This window comes from Xiphias gladius, chromosome 11 (assembly GCF_016859285.1).
Source record: "Xiphias gladius isolate SHS-SW01 ecotype Sanya breed wild chromosome 11, ASM1685928v1, whole genome shotgun sequence".
NCBI lineage: Eukaryota > Metazoa > Chordata > Actinopteri > Istiophoriformes > Xiphiidae > Xiphias > Xiphias gladius.
This window is the reverse complement of record NC_053410.1, coordinates 25,547,168-25,568,225: the sequence shown is the minus strand read 5'-3', so window position 1 is coordinate 25,568,225 and position 21,058 is coordinate 25,547,168.

Below are 21,058 nucleotides of genomic sequence, written 5' to 3'. Positions count from 1 at the left end.
GCCACTGTCGCATTCATATGTTGTCGTAATTCAAAGCACTAGTTATACGCACCATGAGTAATCCGGCGGCAAAAGGACTCAGTAATATCAAAAAAAGATGGAAATCATATAATATTAGAACAAACTATACTACTACTACTACAATACTACTACTCTTTCTATCATTATTGAGAATAAGGACTTGAAAAAAGCATAATCTGAAGAAAAAGTGTGAATGCTGGGATGAGCAGACAGATATCCCTGTTAGTGGGGATTGAACTATTGTTTATTAGACAGTAATGTCCACCAAGCCATCTCCTAGAAGAAGCCCTCTCAAGTTTACATTTTCTTAAGGTAATGTATAATTGAACATAAGTTAAAGTCATATGTAAATGAAAAGATTTGCCCAGTCAAGAAACTTCTATCGTCTGCATAGAGATAGCGGAAACGTGTGTTTTCTCATAACAGGGATTAACCATTAAATCTTCTGATTATGAAGTTGCTGTGCTAAGCACCAAACCAGCAACAGCCGTAGAAAGAACTCTTTCAAGTTCCCATTTTTTAAGGAGAATTATAATTGCCCATAAAACTAAAGCATTCAACTGTGTCAGCAGGAGTAGTTAAGCATGAGAATATATTGTTTGCTTAGACCGCGTTAAAATTAATGGAGACTATTTGTGTTGAAGAAAGGGAAATTTAAAGAAGGATTAGGTCAGCAGTTTTTATGTCAGTGAAGGAGAAGAACACGTATAAATGTCAATAACCAACATGTACACAGTGGTTAAGTTTGGAAAGAGCCACAGAGGAAAACCACGTGCATGTGTGGAAACGTGCAATCAAAACTGACAAGGGCAGTGAATGAGAGCTAGACAATGTGTTGGCAATAATTTAAGGGCAAACACCATACATCCAGGGAACGGTGCTAACCCCTGAGCCACACAGGTACTCCACTTTTGCCTAGCACAAGTTGACATTGAGTTATTGAGGTGAAATTAATTGGGCCTAAACTAAAGCTTGTAGCTCTAAGATTTTTACATTATCAGTTGCAGCATGAGTAGCTGAACATGAAAATATATTATTGCATGATTACACAGTGTTAAAATCCAGGGGGGGATCTGTAAGTTAAAGAGAGAGGAAGGTGAGGAGGGAGTCAGCCTGCACTTTGTATGGCAGTGAATGAGAGCCCCAATTGATTCTACCAATCAATTAGGGCTGAGATCTCAATAAATATAACTCCTAATCGTTAGACGTTTATTTACTAGAGTTTGAGAGAGAACGGGCTTGTGGCTACATTTTAAGGTACTACGTGGGCTTGTGCAGTGAAAACTGCGGGACTCACAGCAGTATAGAAATTGGTGTGTGGTCTCGAAAAACCACAGCTTCACACTCTAGTTGAACACATGACACAGGATGAAGTCTCAGAATCGTTGTAAAAGCTTTGCATCTGCATTCAGTGGAAGCACCTGCATTCATTCTGTTTTTCTCTACTCATTTATTCAGGTTTTTCCTTTAATTTTTGACCCGCCTGTATTCAGAGGAATAAAAACTGAGATCCCAATTTGAATACAGAACTTTAATTTGATATGAGAAGGCATTATTTTCGTCAGGTTTGGACATGGCATCATGGTTCAGTATGGCTTGTTCTCTAGTAGTTTCAGTTTGGTAAAGCAGTGACATGTCCCAGGTTTATGCTTTCATAAGTTTAAATATCATCAATTGTAAAGTCACCCGCAGACAAAATTCTTGTTTTCCATAATTCTTCGTCATGAATGACTTTTAAGTACAAATGAAATGTAGGCTATGTGTGTGTGTGTGGGGTTTTTTTTTTTTTTTTTTTTATCATTAGAGGTAATATATTTGAAATGAATTAGAGAAAAAATTAAATTAATTAAATCAAAAGTTTTTGGATTTTTTTTTTTTTATATATGAATTTGACAGAATATAAGAACCATCCGATATATTTGGCCTGACTGATTTGTGTTTGCGCATGTTTTGTGTTTATGTTGGAAAAAAAAAGAACATTTCAGACAACGTAGCATGATGGCTTTTAACTCAAGTATTGATAGAAGTATCAAAAATCCTATTTTGTCCTAATTAAATATTTACTTTGATCAGCATCACAGTGCACAGTGGTTCTTGTGAACACCATGTGAACAACATAAAGACAACCATGCATTTCATCATGCCTCATCTTTGCAAATATCACTTTTCACACTGGCTGAGAGAGCTCATGGCACTGCAACAGGCATTCATCAATTTGACAGCATGTGCACATCTAAAAGAAACTGGCTTCAAATACAGAAAGAAAAAAGTGAAGAAAGAAGAAATTATTTAAAAGCAAGAGATTACTGTTGTTGCCAGTAAATATACATGACAAACAAGTGTAAGAGTTCCAAAACAAAAAAGAAAGAAAAGAAAAGAAAAATAAGCCCAGAAGGGGTGCAGTGTAAACAGTCTACCAGATTTTGCCAAATGACATGACGGGCTCAGAGACGAAGGAAGCTGTCTTAACAACTGATGGTAAAAGTAGAATGATGCCTTCATTACAATCCAAATTACTGTAGGCCATATTGTTTGTACTCATACATTTCATATCACTCCTGCTATTGCATGGTGTTAGTGTGTGCTACCAGTGACAGTGATACAGAAAGGTTGCGCACAGTTTCCTGTGGAAAAAGTCCTCTGCTCTATGTTCTTCTGGCACTCGGCCCATGGCTCCATGACATTCAAGGAGAATACAGGGCAAGTCAAAACATCAGCCTGTGTCTGAGGGCATGTTCAGTGTGGACGCTGTGTCAGCATATATTAGAGTTGGTACGATGTCAGACGAGATCAGGTTCAGTTTAACAACATTAGCCCTTGGGGGAAACAACACGCCCACATACTAACACCATGGTACTCACATTTCAGCGTTTCCAGTTTAGACTGATATGTAACGTAACAAAGCTCACTTCATTAAACACCAGGAATGCTTAAATATAAAGGTCACAGTCAGCTTAGCTGCACTCAAATAAGTATCATGAGATTTCTCTTGTTACACTTTTTACTATAAATAAGTGGTTCTCAACTTGTGACCACTTTAAAACATAAACCATTGATATACTGTAGATGAGTTGTAATTAAATAATGAATGGTAAAGCACACACCAAAAACAACCACAGAGGTTTTTTTTTTCACGTGAGATTCAAGACAACACCATGAGCTCTGACTTTGGTTAACATCTTTATAGTTTTTTTTATATTAAATATATGTTTTTATCTGAAATTACAGTTTTAAGACTCCCAAAAGAAAAAGCAATCTTAATCTTAGCGGCCTCTAAAGTAAATGTTTCCAAAAAAATTTTCAGCCCTGATGATTTGAGAAGACACATCAAATGATATCTGTTTTTTTATTAGAATATTGGATCGAAGTTTATCATTAAACAATTACGAACTGATCTGAGAAAGTAGTTACCAGTAAGTCAGGTTACAACACATTCAAGATATGTCTTTATAATTATGACATTGTTTGATAATCTTCACATAAACAGTGAAAATGACTTTGCCTGCCAATGTGTCTGCCAGTCACCTCAGAACTATTATTCTTCTCTTACTGCAGAGCATGAAATACAAGCAGATAGACACAGCTCAGAGTGTGTTGTGGGTTATCAGCAGTAATAAGGGGGGTGGTAAATCATTTCTGTCATTTCATCCTATCATAGTCCTGCTGGCTGACTGCAATCGAGGAACCAAAATGAATCGTTATAACGATGTGAGTAGGAATAGTCGTTGTTTTCATTACTACATAATCAGTATTATCTTCAGGCTCAATGAACTTCCAAAGGTGAAAAACTAATAGGCTTTCTGATGATTGAATGTAGACCTGCATACAAAAAATACAGTGCTGCTAAAATCTGCTCAAAATTTTACGTAAGTGAAACTTGCTGGCAAAATTGCACTGCAAAAGGACTGGATGACGATGAATATGCTGAGGAGATGGAAGCCCAGCATTTGTAAAGAGCTATTTTGTATCTTCTTTGTCGATTTTGTCAAGTGTGTCAGTGGACAGAGGATAGACCAGTCCAGACCCACTGTCAAGAGGCTCTGTAGCTTTGGTTTGCTCACATAATTCTGGTCGACAAATACGTATAAGGCAGACAGCTGTTCCCTTTTTTAATCAGTTAACTAACCAAACAACTACTCACCAACAAGCTTTTTGCACAGAAGTGCAGCACCTGTGCACCTTTGTGTAACTGTAAGCATCTGTTTAACATGAACAGATGAGATGATGCGCAGATGAACAAATGAGAGCAAGTTTTACTGCTGACTGGGTCTGAAGCGCTGATATCTGAGAGCAGTTTTTGTGGATATTATGAAAGAGCACCCGCGGCTGCAAGACGTAAAAAATAAGGTGATCCATGATTGTTTTTACGTGCTATGCAGCTGTTGCCATGTGTGAAATCACTGGTTGTAATTGCTTGAACCTGTCTTATTGTATATGAAAACAGGAGAAAATCAACCTTGAAGGGAATAAATAGACATGCCACATTTCAGGATTCCTGAAGCTGTATATTGTTTCATCCAGTGATACGTTTTTACACTTTTTTACAATTGCTCACTCACATTTCTCTACACTGAGGTTACTTTTTCAAAACCCTTCACACAGTCAGCACAACAGCAGTCAGTGTGGACTACACTGTGGATTGCTTTTAATTGCCTTGACGAAAAAAGGGGTGCAAAGACCACATCTTTCAAAACTGATTAACTGTTTTCACTTCCAGCTCAGATACAACCAAACCTCTGTGGATTTACACTTGTTTACATGTATACAAACTGTTGTAAAAACGGTTAATGTTCAAAACCTACAAACAGAACACAAACTGTAAACGTAAATTAAACTGCAATGTACTACATTCTGCTACGTATACATCTAAAAAGATTTTTTTTTTTTTTTTTAAATAAATAAACTCTTAATTGGGACAAACAACAGTGAGGTCTGATTCCATTCCTTGATGACCTCTATGAAAGACTTGTGCCAGGTAAGGAAAGGAGACAGGTGAGACAATGTCGTGTTTCACCATTCTCTTCCAGTCACAGAGTGGTGTAAAGCCCATCCCAGGACGGAGTCACTTTTCCTGCCACTTTACTCTCCATTCCTGAGCCCCACAGAGGAAATCTTCCTCTCATGGAGGTGAACATTTTATGATCAGACGCGCCTTTTGGACACAATTAATGCTGGATGTCTGGACATATCTGCAGATTGTCAGGATGGATCAGGCTGCAAAAAGATTCTGTCTCAGGTGTACTGAAGAAAGGACAGAAGGTGTGATGAAGATGAGGACTTCAAATGGCCAAATGCAGAAGTCAGGGTTGACTAGCACTGTTGTATATTTATATCTGTAGATATCCTGCACAGGTATGTATATTGGATATATTTAGTTTTGTTTTGCATTACTCCAGTTCCTTTAGTTTCATTTTGTGCTCTTGGAATAACTCTATGCAAAAATGGCAAAAAGATAAAACCTATGGAAAATTGTTGCAGCATTTCTAATTTAGTGTATTTACTGAAAGGAAGCACAGACCATGCGGTAAAGAAAGAGTGTCTTTCTATAAAAAGGTTGTTAGTGCAAGCAGCTTATTCCGACCCACATTTATTTTGTTAAGTGACATGTAGCGGTTGTGTGAGACAGCATCAGTCTTTTCAGCAAATGCACCGAACAACATGTTTACTTTCAAGTTCCCTCTACTGGCACTAATAATTATGATGCAAACACTCTGCAGCCTTAACCACATGTTTACTAGTTTATCTGTGGCATATCTCTCCTAGAAGCTACTTCAAAGATAATAGTGAAACATACTATACTGCTACTTGCTGTTAGTGGCTTTTCGGTTAGTTTGTTCTGAGTGACAAAGTTTTCTTGTCGGGAGACAGATGTTGTCAGTGTTCCGGTACCAGACTTGATCCTGAGATTTGGATCTAGTGTTACATTGCATTAGTGCAACCCTGGATGTGAGAATAATTGCTCTGCTGAGCTGCATGTTGGTAAAGAGACATGTGTGAAGAGTTTTTAAAAAAGTGTACACAGTATAGAGAAATGTGGGTAAGAGATGAAAGAAAAAAAACACAACATGCAAATTAAAATTCACCCTACATAAATGTGACTTTCCACAGGGACATTTAAGGTATTATCAGTAAAATCCAAAGTAATGGTTCTAATTAGATCCTCACTGCTACTGGACTTTACTTACTGGATTAAAATGTAAGCAGTAATTTAATGTTGAAGCTGGTCCAGATGGTCCAACAAGTCTAACTAACTCGTACGCTTTTAGACACTGCCTGAGTTTGTCATACAAGCTCTCTGGATCAGGATCTGTTTGGTGCAGAGACCAGACTGAGATGGCAGATTGAGAAATGCCTTTCAGCACCTCAGCTTTGCCTTGTCTGCGTTTCTGCCTCTCCAGCTGTAACATGACCTTTGACCCCTTCTGTCTTGTTTGCCTTTAGTGCCGCAGAGTCTGACTCAGCCCTGAAAGCCCACCGCAGATCTGCATATTTCCCAGTGCAATCTGGGAGGCCAGGCTGGGTCACTGCTGCTTTGTTAGCTCTGACTTCTCCTAGAGAGGCCAGACAAGTGTAGCGGCTGCAGACAAAGATGTCAGAGAAGATCTGTCTTCCCCCAACTATAAACAAAAAGCAACTGTTTCATTTCATAATTTGAATCTTTTTTTATTGACAACTATAGCCCTTTTTCACTGCAGGAACAAAACATATAGTAACATGTAATAATTTTTACAGCCTCTGCTTTTGGGACATTGTGACATCATATCACAAAAAGCACGACTACAGCAAACACAACAACAGTAATCAACATTTTACTAGTGCATCTGTATGGAGCAGCAAATGCCATCCTTTAAAAAAGAACAACAGTGGAGAGTGCTGAACTAACCAAGATGCCCAGACCCTCATTGGGGTTTGTGTTTTTCCTAAGTGTTTGGTTGAAACGGGGATATAACACACAACCAAGCACTGCAGCAAAAATAAAAAAGATGAAACAAGATTATAGTAAAATAAAGTGAGAAAAGTAAGTGCGATGGTGAAGGGGAGCAAACTGACACTACAAAGTGGTTTGATGGGCTGTACACTTTGTCAGATTACAATCATTGTCATAGTCAAATAAAACAAATCATATTGAGACACTGGTGAGTTTTATTAATGGAATTCATGTTGAACGGCCCCCAGATTAAAAGACTCAAGGGAAGCTACAAGGCTGGTTAGTGTTTCCCCTCTGTTAGGAGGCTTTCCACAGCACCACAGTAGAAGGTTCTTTAGGACCCTCAGAGAGACTCTGAGTTTCTTAAGCTGTCTGAGGTAGTAAAGGCGTTGCTTCGCATTTCTCAGCATATCTGTGGACCATGTCAGATTCTCAGAGTGGGAAGGAAAGAAAGGAGGAATATTCCATTCTTGTTGTCCGCTGACAAAATGCATCACCATAGGAAATGAAGTGGTGAATTGAGGCCATACTGTTGAATGCCACTTTACCACTTCATAAGTATTTGTTGTTGTTTCAAGGCTGCCCAGTGGTACATGACTGATTGATTTTTGGTCAATATTGACTCTCTGCATGTGTGTGTGTGTGTGTGTGTGTGTGTGTGTGTGTGTGTGTGTGTGTGTGTGTGTGTGTGTGTGTGTCATGTGTTTGTGTGTTTGTGAGTGTATGTGGTTGTCTGTCTTTTAGAACTGAATAATTAATGGAGGCACACGGTTTGGGGAAAGCAACAGCTGGTATGATGCGGAAAGGGCAAGGAGGAAGTTTGTGTGTGTGTGTGTGTGTGTGTGTGTGTTTGTGTTTGTGTTGGGGTTTGGAGGGTAATCACCTCGCCCTTTCCCCCCCTGCTGAGTGCCTGTCCAGAACCACATCTGTTGGTAACAGAGAGACAGAATGGAGTAGTATGTAAAGTGTGTGTTAAGGCAACAACACATGATGACCTGTAATGAGCAGTCGGAGCTTGGTGACAAGTCAGTGCTGACAGTTCTGCCCAACACGAATACACCAGTATAACCACACAGCTGTAAGGCTGTACTATTGGCAGCAATGCAACATAAGCAAACAGACTACATTTTGTTGCATAAGCTCTAGGAAATGTTACTGTCATGTGAAATCAATGGCAATCATTTAAATTTTAAATGCAAACCTAATGTTTTAATAGTGATTACAAAGTTACTGATAAAAGATAATGGTAAAAGCTATAAACAAATTTTTTAAAATGAGCCCTAAACTGTAATAAACTGGTATGATCCTTTAATAATTTAAGCCCTAATGCAATGATATCGTGAGTTATTGTGTGCAATGTTTGAGGCTATGGTATTTAATGAACATGTCACATAATGGACAGCTCCTGACTCTGAAATGAGGTCTGATACATATAAAGTGGAGTAAGCAGTTGTAATCCAATACACCTTTTTTCAAATTCAGTGAATTATCTCCTTAAGGTTCACTGGCTGTCCGTTCTGTGTGTGTGCTGAAAAAAAAAAATCTGATGTGCCCACACAGCCCTGGCTCTGTGAATGGGAACCAAACAAAATGTCTTGGACCAAGCCACACAACTCTATTCCTGCACATCAGCAACAGGGTTTGTGTTAGAGCACAGGGCAGGGGAAAGAAAAAAGAGGGGAGGGGAGATGGGGGAAAGGGGACCAGGGGACGGAGAAGGAGCTGCAGACAGAAGACCAGCAATGATGTTAAGGTAAGTGCAGGGAAGGAATACTCCGCAACATAATCAAAATCATGGCCAAGGACCAGCCAAAGATTATAGGAACAAAACTTTAAAAAAAGAAGGGGTATGACCAGGCAAGGGTGAAGGGCCATGTTAACACTGGTGAGACTTTCCAGTGGTGGAGCCTGCACAGTTGTTCGGAATTTCAGCCTTGGATTTATCCGCTGGGACTGGCCTTCACCCCCAAATGATAGGCACATTGAGGGGGCCAGTAAAGAGACTGAAGGGGCCGGTAAAAACTTTAAAACATTTTATGGGTGTTGTGACGGATTGGATCATCGGATATTCGGCATTTTTACGATGATGGTTTTATTTTTTAAATCTCATCACCCATAAAATAGATTAATTTAAAAATCCGCTATGATGCAGCCCCCCTCCACAGTACTATATGATTGGTTACACCTCACGAGTAATAGCCTATCAACACTGATGGCTGCAGGCACAGACGGGTTACAAAAAGAAGGCAGATGCTGACTGTAGCAGCTCCAGTGAGGGAGCGGAACTATGTGCTGAAGGTCGGTCCGAGCCTTAAGGCAGCAGATGCTGCTGAATTTGCAATGAACATTGCGATCGAATACGCTGAGGCTTCAAAACGACAAAATTTCATGAACAAGTTAATTTGTTGATCCAAGACACACCGACCGAGAGAGAGCAGGAGAGTGAAATGGAGAAGAAGAAACCATCACTAACAGGTCTCAAGAGCGTGTGAACAACTATGGGATTAGCGAGAAAAATCGCTAAGAGAAGGAGAGAGCTACAAGTACTTCAGCAGAGCTAGTACAAATAAAGTAAATGGCTAAATTAGCTGGGTTGAGATAGAGCAACAAAAATGCTAAAAGTAGCACTGAAACGCTGGCAACTGGGAATGAGACAATACGCCTACCCCACCAGGTCAGCACGGTAGTAAACACTCACCACTATTACCTAGAAGACAGTTTACCCAAGTTATACTCTGAGTCAACTTTACTGCCTTACATATTTAAAAAGGGGAAGGGGAGGTAAAAAAAAAAAAGAAAGAAGCTATGCTGATAATAATGATACATGATCAAACTGTGTCTTGTCCTCCCCTGTAAGTTTTTGTGTTTGTGTGTGTTGTGGGCACAGTTTACCTGATCTGGCTCCTGGTTCCACACCTGTCTACAATAATCTCATCAACTCGCTCGTTCCGGTATCCCAGCTCTCCTTCCACTCATCGCCAGATTGTTCAGTCAGCCCAGTATTCTGTGTACTTGAGTTATTATTGTGATTTTTTTTTTTTCCTTCTGCAACTTGCTAACATGACTTTTCCTGTTCCTAGGACTCCATGTGCCAGCTCATCCGCCATGGCATCTCCACCCATGCCACCATAAGCCCATTCTTCAGCCATGCCGTACTCCACCAGCCACGAGCTGGTCTATGCCATTCCAAACAATCGACAGCCTGCTGGCCCCTTGCCATCACCAATCCTACCATTTTGCTAATTAAATCATCCTTATCGTATCCTACGCTGTGTCCATGTCGTAACACTCAACACACATATTACAGTCTACACAAGAAGGTCTGTGGGCTGTAATATAATGTGGGGCCGTTCTCCACTTTTTACTCTTAAATTACACAGTAAGAAAAAGGTCAACACTATTTGTTCCCAAACTCCAGTTTTGTTTCCCAGTGCTTTACCTGTAAGTACCTAGTATCTACAAATATACTTGGAATTTAATGTATTTCTCCTTTCCTCTAAAATGTCTTCCTTCTTCCCCATCATTTATTTTCTTCCACCGTACTTACATTTAAGTGCCAGTAAGAAACAGTCAGTATTTTATTGGTACCTAATTCACACAATGAAATTCAACTGTAAATCACAGGCTGTATTATAAAGTATTACCATCATTTCAGATGCTTCTTTCTAAATCTGTACGAAATGCATGCAGCTAACTGGATTAGCTATTGCAGCTAATCGCATAGGGCTCTACCTTCAAGTTTGATTACCCAGCAAGGCATCTTGTTGTTGGCTCAACCTGCTGATGGAGATGACACAAAGCTCCAGAAAAAGCTTGTAATTGACTCTTCTTTAAAACTATAGTTCCAAGGTCAAGAATGAACTTTCCCACTCTATGGAATGCATTTTGCTGTTTATGCATCTTCAGTGAACTGAAATGATTTTTCATTGAACAGAATACAATGGACCTGAATTAAATTTAAAATGAGAGCAAGAACGGAGAGAAAGAGAGAATGCCAGTACTTAGAGAGAAGTGAGTTGGAGCCAAAGGGAGGTGAAGGACAGTGTGGTGGGAAAGCATCAGACTATCTACCTGTCTGACAGACTGAATTGATTATCCTGACAAGTCCATTAGCTAATGAAGCTCATGTCTGTCTGGAAAAAAATACCAGTATTTTCCTCTGAGAAATCACTATCCTCCCTCCCCACACACTAACACACAGCTGCATCACTGTTGCTTTATACAGGAGCAGCAACACTGAACATCCACATTCATGTGCATATATAAGTAGGTATAAAGGAACAGATTTTCTCCTTAGACAGTTGCAGTGATCTTGCATAAAATCCAAAAATTTTCCTCTAACATCTGCCTTAATGTCCAGTTAATGAATGACAAAGCTGTTCTCATGAGCCAGTGCATTAGTTTGAATTATGCTCCTGTATGACAAAGAGGAGCTGTCTGAATACTAATGACTAGTGCTACCTGTTTAGAAGAGTCCTTGCGCTTGCAGCAGGAGGTAATGTGTTTAGTCACTTCTCAAATAGCTTTTCTTAGGCACGGAAGGAAAACACTTTGGCATGTAATATTTTGGCAGATATTTGTCTTTAACAAAAATGTTGGAAGCAGGGGGGAAACATCTAGCCTTGCTCCTCATAAACACTCCTACCAACACCTCCACCCCCACCAGCTCATTAATTAATATATTATTTGGTTAATCTGTAAAAAAAAAAAAAAAAAAAGAGAAATGTAAAAACAACAGTTGGTAATTTTTTATGGGAACTATTTTTTTTTTACAGGGGTCTTGTAGTGTGGTTGTCATGTTCGGTATGACTGTGGCTGTACAGAGACCAAAACCTGGGCTGAACAACTGACTGACTCACCATGCCCACAGTTTCACTTTCATAACATGCATAAATCTCCAAATTTATTGGAATGATTGCCATGAGGTTTCCTGTGCACATTAATGCTCCCCAGAGGACGATTTTAACCATCTGACATTTTTCTTTTGGTACCACTACCTACATTATAAGACTCCAAGAATACAGAAATTAGCAGTATGTTTTTCTTTCTGTCTAGTCATGTGGTGTGTATACAATAAACATTGCAATCTAGTAACTCCTAAGAGTGGTACATACTTGGAATAGACATTGAATTCACTAAAGAGGCCGATCAGTGTGGCTTAACTGCCATAACTGGCTAGTTATTAATAACGTACTAAACTAAAAGACAGTCAAAAGAGAGGACAGACAGTCGTCCCATGGCTTGGATGCCAACCACTCACTGTTGGAGCGCTGGCAGTATCCCAACTGTGAAAAAGATAAAACATATCACACTCCAAATAAAACACCACACTAAAAAATGTGCCACCAGAAACCATATCACCATCAATATGGCAAACCACTGACAGGAGGCCATCACCACCTGTGGTACTACAAACAAAGACAGACTGAATTAAAACCATACTTCATAAAATCAAACCTAAAATGAATAACACTAAAAACAATAAGATTTGACTAACATAGTCCACTAAAATAGCACTAAAATATCCGGCAGTCAGTGATCTGCCTTACACAAATTGCAGTTAGTTACCTCTTTTCAGCTTTTCTACCAGAGCCACAAGTGTACAGAGCAACGTGGAGGGAACACAGGATGCACCCTAAGCTTACGGTGTGTCTGCACAGAAAGCGTTTCAGCTGTTTTTCAGTCGTCCATCTCACTCTTCTGATTGAACAGATACACTCCTATTTCAATCAATCCGGCTCTCTGCACAGGCGGCATAACAGCTCGTGTTTTACTCACATTATAACACTCTTTTTACACTCCAAGTCTATTTTCTTCTGTTTTACGTGTGTGAACATAATCCACTAACCGGAAGGTCGGTGGTTCGATCCCCTCCAGTCTGCATGTCGAAGTGTCCCTGGGCAAGATACTGAACCCCAAATTTCCCCTAATGTATCATCGATGTGTGAGTGTGTGTGTGTATGTATAGAAACTGCTGTATGTATAGAAAACGTTATACTTTATAATGCTGTTTTCACATATGCAGGACTACGCCCATCACCATCCCGAATCACATCCCTTTAAGACGTCTTCTCATTGCATTACACTCAATTCCTTAAAAGTTGCTAAAAATGTGTATCAAAAGGCTTATTCTTTCAAAATGAATCCTCATTGCCTTTGATTACTTAACCTTGAATGGAAAAGTGTGTGTACAAAGTGTGTTCAAATGTGTCAAAGGAGCTCTTCAGACCATGGAGTACACTTATGAAACCCGAGCACAATTAGATTTCCTGCATTAATAATATTGATTAGCCAGACATGGGCATGCTCCCTTTAGTATAGAAAAATTTATTAACTGTGTCACATTTGGTTATTAGACGGTGTTCAAACTGTCAACCAAAAGTCCAGTTTTTCCACCTGCACTGCTACTGTAGTGCTGTTTCTTCATCCATGCCCATGTAAACCCTCTAGTGATGATTGATTGTGTAATTCAGGATAGATTCACATAGGTGAACAACTGCTGCTGCTACAGGCACTAGTCCAGTGTGCAGTATGCTACACGGTGGAAGAAGATCCTATTCAGATCCCTTATTTAAGGAAAAGCACCAATACAACAGTGTAAAATACAAGTAAAAGTCTTACAATCGTAATCCCAAGTAAAAGTACAGAGGTACTATTGACAAAATGTACTTAAAGTATCAAAAGTAAGAGTATATTGCAGTTTGGCAAACGGTAAGAAGCATTTTAGAATTTTAATTTTAGCTGATTTATACACTGTTGGGTAGATTAATCAAGAAAATGCATCATAATTTATAAGATGATCATAGGTTTTGTATTTAAATCTTAATCTACAAAGTAACTAGTAACCATGGTTTACAGATAAATGTAGTGAAGTAAAAGGTACAATAATTACCTCAGGAATGTAGTAAAAGTATAAATTGGACTAGAATAAAAGATACTCAGGTAATGTGAAATAATCTCAAAACTGTTCTTAGGTACAGTACTTGAGTAAATGTTCTGAGTCACTTTCCCCCTTACTTAAAATTTAGCATAGGGCGCTTAAATACATGCCTTAAAGTTACTTATTCAACCTGTAAATGTAAGGACAGTCTAAGGAGCATAAGCAACATTTAGAGTTGGCTTTGGTTTTAGAGGATTGAAATCAGTTTCTTTATTACGTTGTTTTACTTATTCCCATCACATTAGATCTTGCTGTTATTTTAGGGGAAAGGAGAAGTAAATTATACTTTAAGTATTCTTGCAAATACTGGGTAACTGCATAGTACAACACTAGGAAAAGAAACTGAATTTTGGAAAAAAATGAACAATGTTTTTATTGTGTAATCAAAGAGTAAAAAGGGGAGATCAGCCACACGCAGCCCATATACATTATTCTTACTGTGTCATGCAAAAATCCAAGTTGTGGCAAATTTCTACAAGTTGTAGAAGATACAATATAGAAGAGGGGTGCTCAATTTAAAGGTATGCCTTTACAAAATAGTTATAGCCACACCCCAGAAAATATAGTCCAGAAATGGGACTATATTTTTGAAAATTTGCTCCTAGCAGGCGTGTTGGTCCAGCAGTGCAGCAGCTCATAACAGGTAGGCCGGTGCAGAAAACAAATTTACTTTTGTCAAATGTACAGGAATGAAAGCACCTTGTTGGTTGAATGGTTACAGCGCATGCCACGTAACCGCCACTTCCTTGGTTCGAGTCTGGCATGGGACATTTGATGCATGTCATATCCCCCTCTCTCCTTGTTTCCTGTCTCCCTCTATCAACTGTCTAATAAAGGCAAAAACTTCCCAAAAAATGTACAGCTATGGAAGGCCTCTATTTCCATCTGAGGAGTAAAAACTACAAAATATAGTCATGTAATAATATAACATACAGAGGTAAGTGGATCAAACATGACTAATATTTCATGTTTATGAAGGAGCCAAGTAATTACAAATTTAATTGTTACAATTATACTAAGAATAAGGTCTGTGGGCTGTAATATAATGTATGGCTGTTCTCCCCTTTTTACTTTTTAATTGCGCAATAAAAAAAACGGTTCTTAAGACCATTTTTCCCAACCTGCAGTCAATATTTTATTAGTACCTGACTGATACAGCTAAATTACTCTGTAAATCGTGGGCTGTATTACAAATTGTTACCTAATAATATTTAATATTGAGTACTGTAAAGAGGTTTTCTGGCTAGACAGCATCTTCGGCCTGACATTGTCAATAAGACCTACAGTTAGGTACATAACTGTTTGGACAGTGACACAATTTTTGTAATTTTGCCTCAGTATATTTTGGGTCATTGTCCATCTGTACTGTGAAGCACTGCCCTATCAGTTTTGCAGCATTTGGCTGAATCTGAGCAGATAGTATAGAACTATACACTTCAAAATTCATCCTGCTACTTCGATCAGCAGTCGCATCATCAGTAAACACCAGTGACCCAGTTCCATTGGCAGCAATACATGCAGATACCATGAAACTACCTTCACCATGTTTGACCGATAATGCGGTATGCTTTGGATCATGAGCTGTTCCTTTCCTTCTCCATACTCTTCTCTTCCTATGATTCTGGTACAAGTTAATCTTGGCTTCATCTGTCCAAAGAATGTAGTTCCAGAACTGGCTACGCTTTTTTTTAAATGTTTTGTAGCAAAGTCTAATCTGGCCTTTCTGTTCTTGAGCTATACCAGTAGTTGGCACCTTGGAGTAAACCCTTTGTATTAACATCCACGAAAGCATCTCTCGATTGTAGACCTTGAAAATTATATGCCTCCCTCCTCAAGAGTGTTCTTAACCTACCTAGTTGTTGTGAGGTGGTGTTTTGGTGTTGCTGAGCTCAACAGTTCATTCCTTCTTTTTAAGAATGTACCAAAATGTTAATGTGGCTTACTTTCTGTCATCCGTCTGATAGAATTGTTTTTTTTTACAGCCTTATGATGGCCTCCTTCATATATATATATATATATATCTGTCTCCCTCTGTCTCACCAGAGGGAGACAGAGATAGACGGATAAAATGTACAGATGAAATGTATAGATGAATTTACCAGCTAACCTGATGATGCACCTGAAATTTTCTCAGGCCGATTGATGCAGGGTTACATCATGCCTTGGTATCATACTGATCTCCAGATGATGAAACTGGATGTAAGCACAGCTCAGGAGGGGTGAGGTTTTGTGGTGGTGACTACCACCTGTATGCACAGTCCTGTTTACAGTCCCCCATGAGCAGATAAAGGTACAAGTACTCCCTCTGCTGTACAGAGAGGAGCAACAGCAGAAATCCAGCCACTGGCCTCCCTCTCTTTTAGCTTTCCCAGCTGTGGTTTTTGCCTCCTCTAGCAGTGAGCACTGCTTAAAAACTTTACTACAGACTTCGTGAATTAACTTAGTTGTTTTAAAAAAAAAAAAAAGGTTTTCTCAACTGCTGTGGGGCATGTTGAAATCACAATCACAAGTCAATAGCGATTTCATAGATAATGTTTTTTTAGCTTGTTGTGAAGTTCCTCTGTCCCCAAGGGGCCAAAAAACACAAAAAACAAAAATGTGTTTAAGCATTAATACTATGAAACTACAATGAATGAGTTTTTGTTGTTGTATTAAAACCACCAACGCAGCACTTTACTGGCAGTGAAGCTGCCTATTAAGACTGACCTCTTACAGAAAAATGCTGACTTTGTATACTGAGACAGAATGTTGCACTGTTTGAATGAATGTCTAAGGCACCAGGGATATTTTGAAGCCACAATGTGGCCACTAGCCGTAATGCATCTGAAGACATTTCACTTACGCATCAGCATTTAGTCATGGTGGTGCTGCTTTGTTTAAAATGGAAGTCTGTATTGTGAGCTGTACTATATACTATTGTTCCTCACAAAGATAGCTACTCCAGTTGTCCCCCACCCCCTCTTCTCCTTTCTGCCCACATACAGTTAGGTACATAACTGTTTGGACAGTGACACAATTTTTGTAATTTTGCCTCTGTACACCACCACAATGGATTTGAAACAAAGCCATCAAGACGTGACAGACGTGTCCACTTTTTTAGATGTTTTCTGACCAAGTCTAATCAGGACTTTCTGTTCTTGATCATCTGCAATCATCCACTAGATGTCTTTCGTGGTCGTCCAAGCCTTTTGGTTCCATGCCTTTCGCTATCTTTAAACTTCTATTGAGCTTTTAAAGAGGAAATAATGAAATGTGTATCACAGCTGTGAAACTGTATCAACCGTGTAACTCACCAGTGAGGGCCAAGCCGAGAGGATAAATTCTAATAACTTTGGTGATCCTGTGACTTTTCACCTGGGGCCTGTTTCAGAAAGCAGGTTTAACAAATTGATCTTAAAGCTGAACTCTGGGTTGACTAACTCTGAGCCGTCAAACTTAGAGTTTTCGGTGTCAGAACAGGTATTAAAAATTAGTTCAATCAACTCTGAGTGATGTTAACCCTGAGACCCAGTTCCAATGTCCCCTCTAAGACCTAAGCCCTGAACCCTCAAAGACTTGACTGACGTCAGCTGAAAAGTGATTAAGTGTGAGAGGCTGCAAAGGCTTAAAATGGTGTAAACAGGAATGGGACAACACTTTGCAACATATCAAATTACCTCGATAATGCCAAAACATGCTTTGAATTATTGTGGGTTTGGGACTTTTTATTTTACTTTACTTCACGGCCAAGGCACTTAAGGGACCAGCTTCCTAATTTGAACGTCTTCCAGGCTCTTGGCTTACAAAGTGGACTACATTTAGGTACATAAGTATTTGAACAGTGACACAATATTCATAATTTTGCCTCTTTATATCACCACGATGGATTTGAAACAGAGCCATCAAGATGTGATTGAATTGTAAACTCTCACCTTTAATTCAAGGGGTTCAACAAAAATATTCCATTAACCATTTAGGAATTACAGCCATTTTTATACATAGACCCTCATTTTCAGCGGCTCAAAAGTAATTGGACTAACATAATTATAAATATAAGGATTATTTTTTATTATTCTTATTTTTATTATCATACTTGGATTTAAATCCTTTGCAGTCAATGACTGCCTGAAGTCTGGAACCCATGAAATCACCAAATGCGGAGTTACCTCCCTTGAGATGCTTTGACAGGCCTTTACTGCAACTACCTTCGGTTGCTACTTTTTTGTGGGTCTTTCTGCTTCAGTTTTGTCTCCAGTAAATGAAAAGCATGCTCAGTTGGGTGAGGTCAGGTAACTGACTTGGCCATTGAAGAATATTCCATTTCTTTACCTTGAGAAGCTCTTGGGTTGCTTTCTCATTATCGTTTGGGTCATTATCTGTACTGTGAAGCATCATCATATCAGTTGTGCAGCATTTGGCTGAATCTGAGCAGATAGTATTGCTATATACACTTCAGAATTCATCCTGCTTCTTCTATAAGCAGTCACAACATCAATAAACTCCAGTGACCCGGTTCCCTTGGTAACCATACATGCCTATGCCGTAACACTGCCTCCACCATGTTTGAGAGATGATGTGGTATGCTTTGGATCATGAGACATTCCTTTCTTTTTCTATACTCTTCTCTTCCCGTCATTCTGGTACAAAGTAATCTAGTTTCATCTGTCCAACAAATCTTGTTCCAGAACAGGGCAGGCTTTTTTAGATGTTTTCTGGTAGAATCTAATCTGGACTTTGAGTTCTTGAGTGTTACTAGTGGTTTGCACCTTGTGGTAAACCCTCTGTATGTACATTCATGGATCCATCTCTCGATTGTAGACTTTGACAATGATACGCCTACCTCCTCAAGAGTGTTATTGGATAGATTTTGTGAAGGCTTTTTTTTTCACCAAGGAAAGAATTCTGCGATCATCCACTTTAGTGGTCTTCCAAGGTCTTCTAGGCCTTTTGGTGTTGCTGAGCTCGCCAGTATATTCCTTCTTTTTAAGAATGTATCAAATTGTTGATGTGGCCACTCCTTAAGTTTCTGCCATCTGTCTGATCTGTTTGATTTGTTTTTTCAGCCTAATGATGGATTCCTTCATTTGTAGCGACACACCTTTGGAACACATATTGAGAGTTCCCATGAACAGCTACCAAATGCAAAGTCAACACTTGGAATCAACTCCAGACCACCATACCTATCTGCTTAATTTGTCATGAAATAAGAAGGGAACTGGCCAATTCTGGCCATGAAACTTTTGGGTTTCTTAAAATAGAGAGACTATGTATAAAAATGGCTGTAATTCCTTAACAGTTAATGTAAAATTTTGGTTAAACCCCTTGAATTAAAGCTGAAACTCTACACATCTTGATGGCTTTGTTGCAAATCCATTGTAGTAGTGTACAGAGGCAAAATTCTGAAAATTTAATCTTGATGTTAAAAATCTATTTTAAGGTGACTCAGAGTTATATATTTGAAAATATGTCAGTATGATGTGGCCTGCACACTGTTTTAAAAATAAAATTCAAATTAGGTAGGGCACTTCTCTGGCTAAAGTTATAATTTAACTGTTTAATCTTCATCTTTTACCAGTAACTGATGGTGTAATATGTCTAGTGGAGCCTTATGCCATAACAGACCTCCATATAGTTGTAAGCAGTCAGATTTTTCATAACGGGATAGAGTATAACACAGAAATTGCTCATTTCTATTACAGCAGGATGATGAAGACACCTCGTCAGCTGCCACAGAGAGGGAAAATACAGAGAGGCCTATTGAGGTTTCGACCTTAAAAATAACATTTAACAGTTATGTAATAGTGTTGTACCATCATAAAACTTGCACCTTCTTTTTATCTAACAGAGCAAAGCTGAAAATTACAATGACGAAGAGGTTCCATTCACCTCCTCAGCACAACTTCAGTAAGATATTGTTAAGCATTGGCCCATGACTTGCGATTAAACCAAGTAGACCTGGCACTGTGAAATTAAGTATCATTTATTTGTGTGTTCCTATAGCTCCCTGTGGAATAGCTGTATAAGGTATACTTAGAGAAACAACCAAGCCTGGAGGCTGGAGAGTCGATGAGCAGGACACCTTGGGCGGACGGCCCAGGGGCTTGACAGTCAAACAAAACTGGTTTGTTGGGCGTTGGTGAAGGCAGGGATGAAGGAAGAACTGCTCTGTTGAGCGTTAGAATTGGCAGCGGTGAAGGGTGAATCGCTCTGGTTGGCGTCAGTATGGGCAGTGGTCAAGGCAGGATCCACCTGGAGGTTGAGTAGGAGGCCGACAGCAAAGGCGGGATCCCCCTGGGGGCCGAGGAGGAGGACAACGGCGAAGACAGGTCCCCTCAGGAGGCAGAGCAGGACGGAAATGCCGAAGGTGAAGCTGGGTCCCCTCAAGAGGTAGAGCAGGGTACTGGGGTCCAGAGGAGCCAGTGAAAGGAGGCCCTGACTGACCAACAGGTGAAGCTGAAAACTAGATGCAAGAGGCTGGCAACTGGAGCATCAGGCAGCCAGCCTGGCTGGTCAGCTTTGGGAGCAGACTCGTTGGCGGTGGCTGAGACAATGGCTGATGGTCTGGGAGGTCTGGCAGTGTGTCAGTAGGGACTTTCACACAGATCACTGGCAGGGACGACTGACTGGAGATCAGAAGCAAGTATCAACTGGGCAACCAATTGGGGAACAGGAGCAGACTTGACGTTGGCTGACTACAGAACAGGCTCAGGAACAGGTGAGTCTGAATGTGATTTGATCATGGCACTTGGCAGAGGAGGTTGCTGGGCAGCTGAGTCTCTGTGGTGGTGGGCAGCTTAGGGGGTTGAAGTCTCTGAGAAACACTTATCCTCCTAAGGGCTCCGACCCCTAGATACCTCCAGGCAAAAGCACGGCGAGTCCAAAGGAAAGAGGACTGCTCATAGTCTCCTGGGTCAGGATCAGACACGAAGCTAGCCGACTCGGGGACAGGGTCAGACACGGAACTACCTAACCGGGGTGAAGCCTGCAGGCCAAAGGTTAGCTGACACAGGTGCAGACTGGAAGCTTGAAGGCTGGGAGACTGGCTGGGAATCAGGGATGTTTAAGAAGTCCTTAAGCCAGTCAGGTAGGGACTTTCTGGGCCACGGTTTATAGGATGTTCCCCTGCCTGCCACCCTCAAAGCAGCCGCTTTGTAATCCCGACTAGGGGCTCTTTTCCACTGTCCATACAA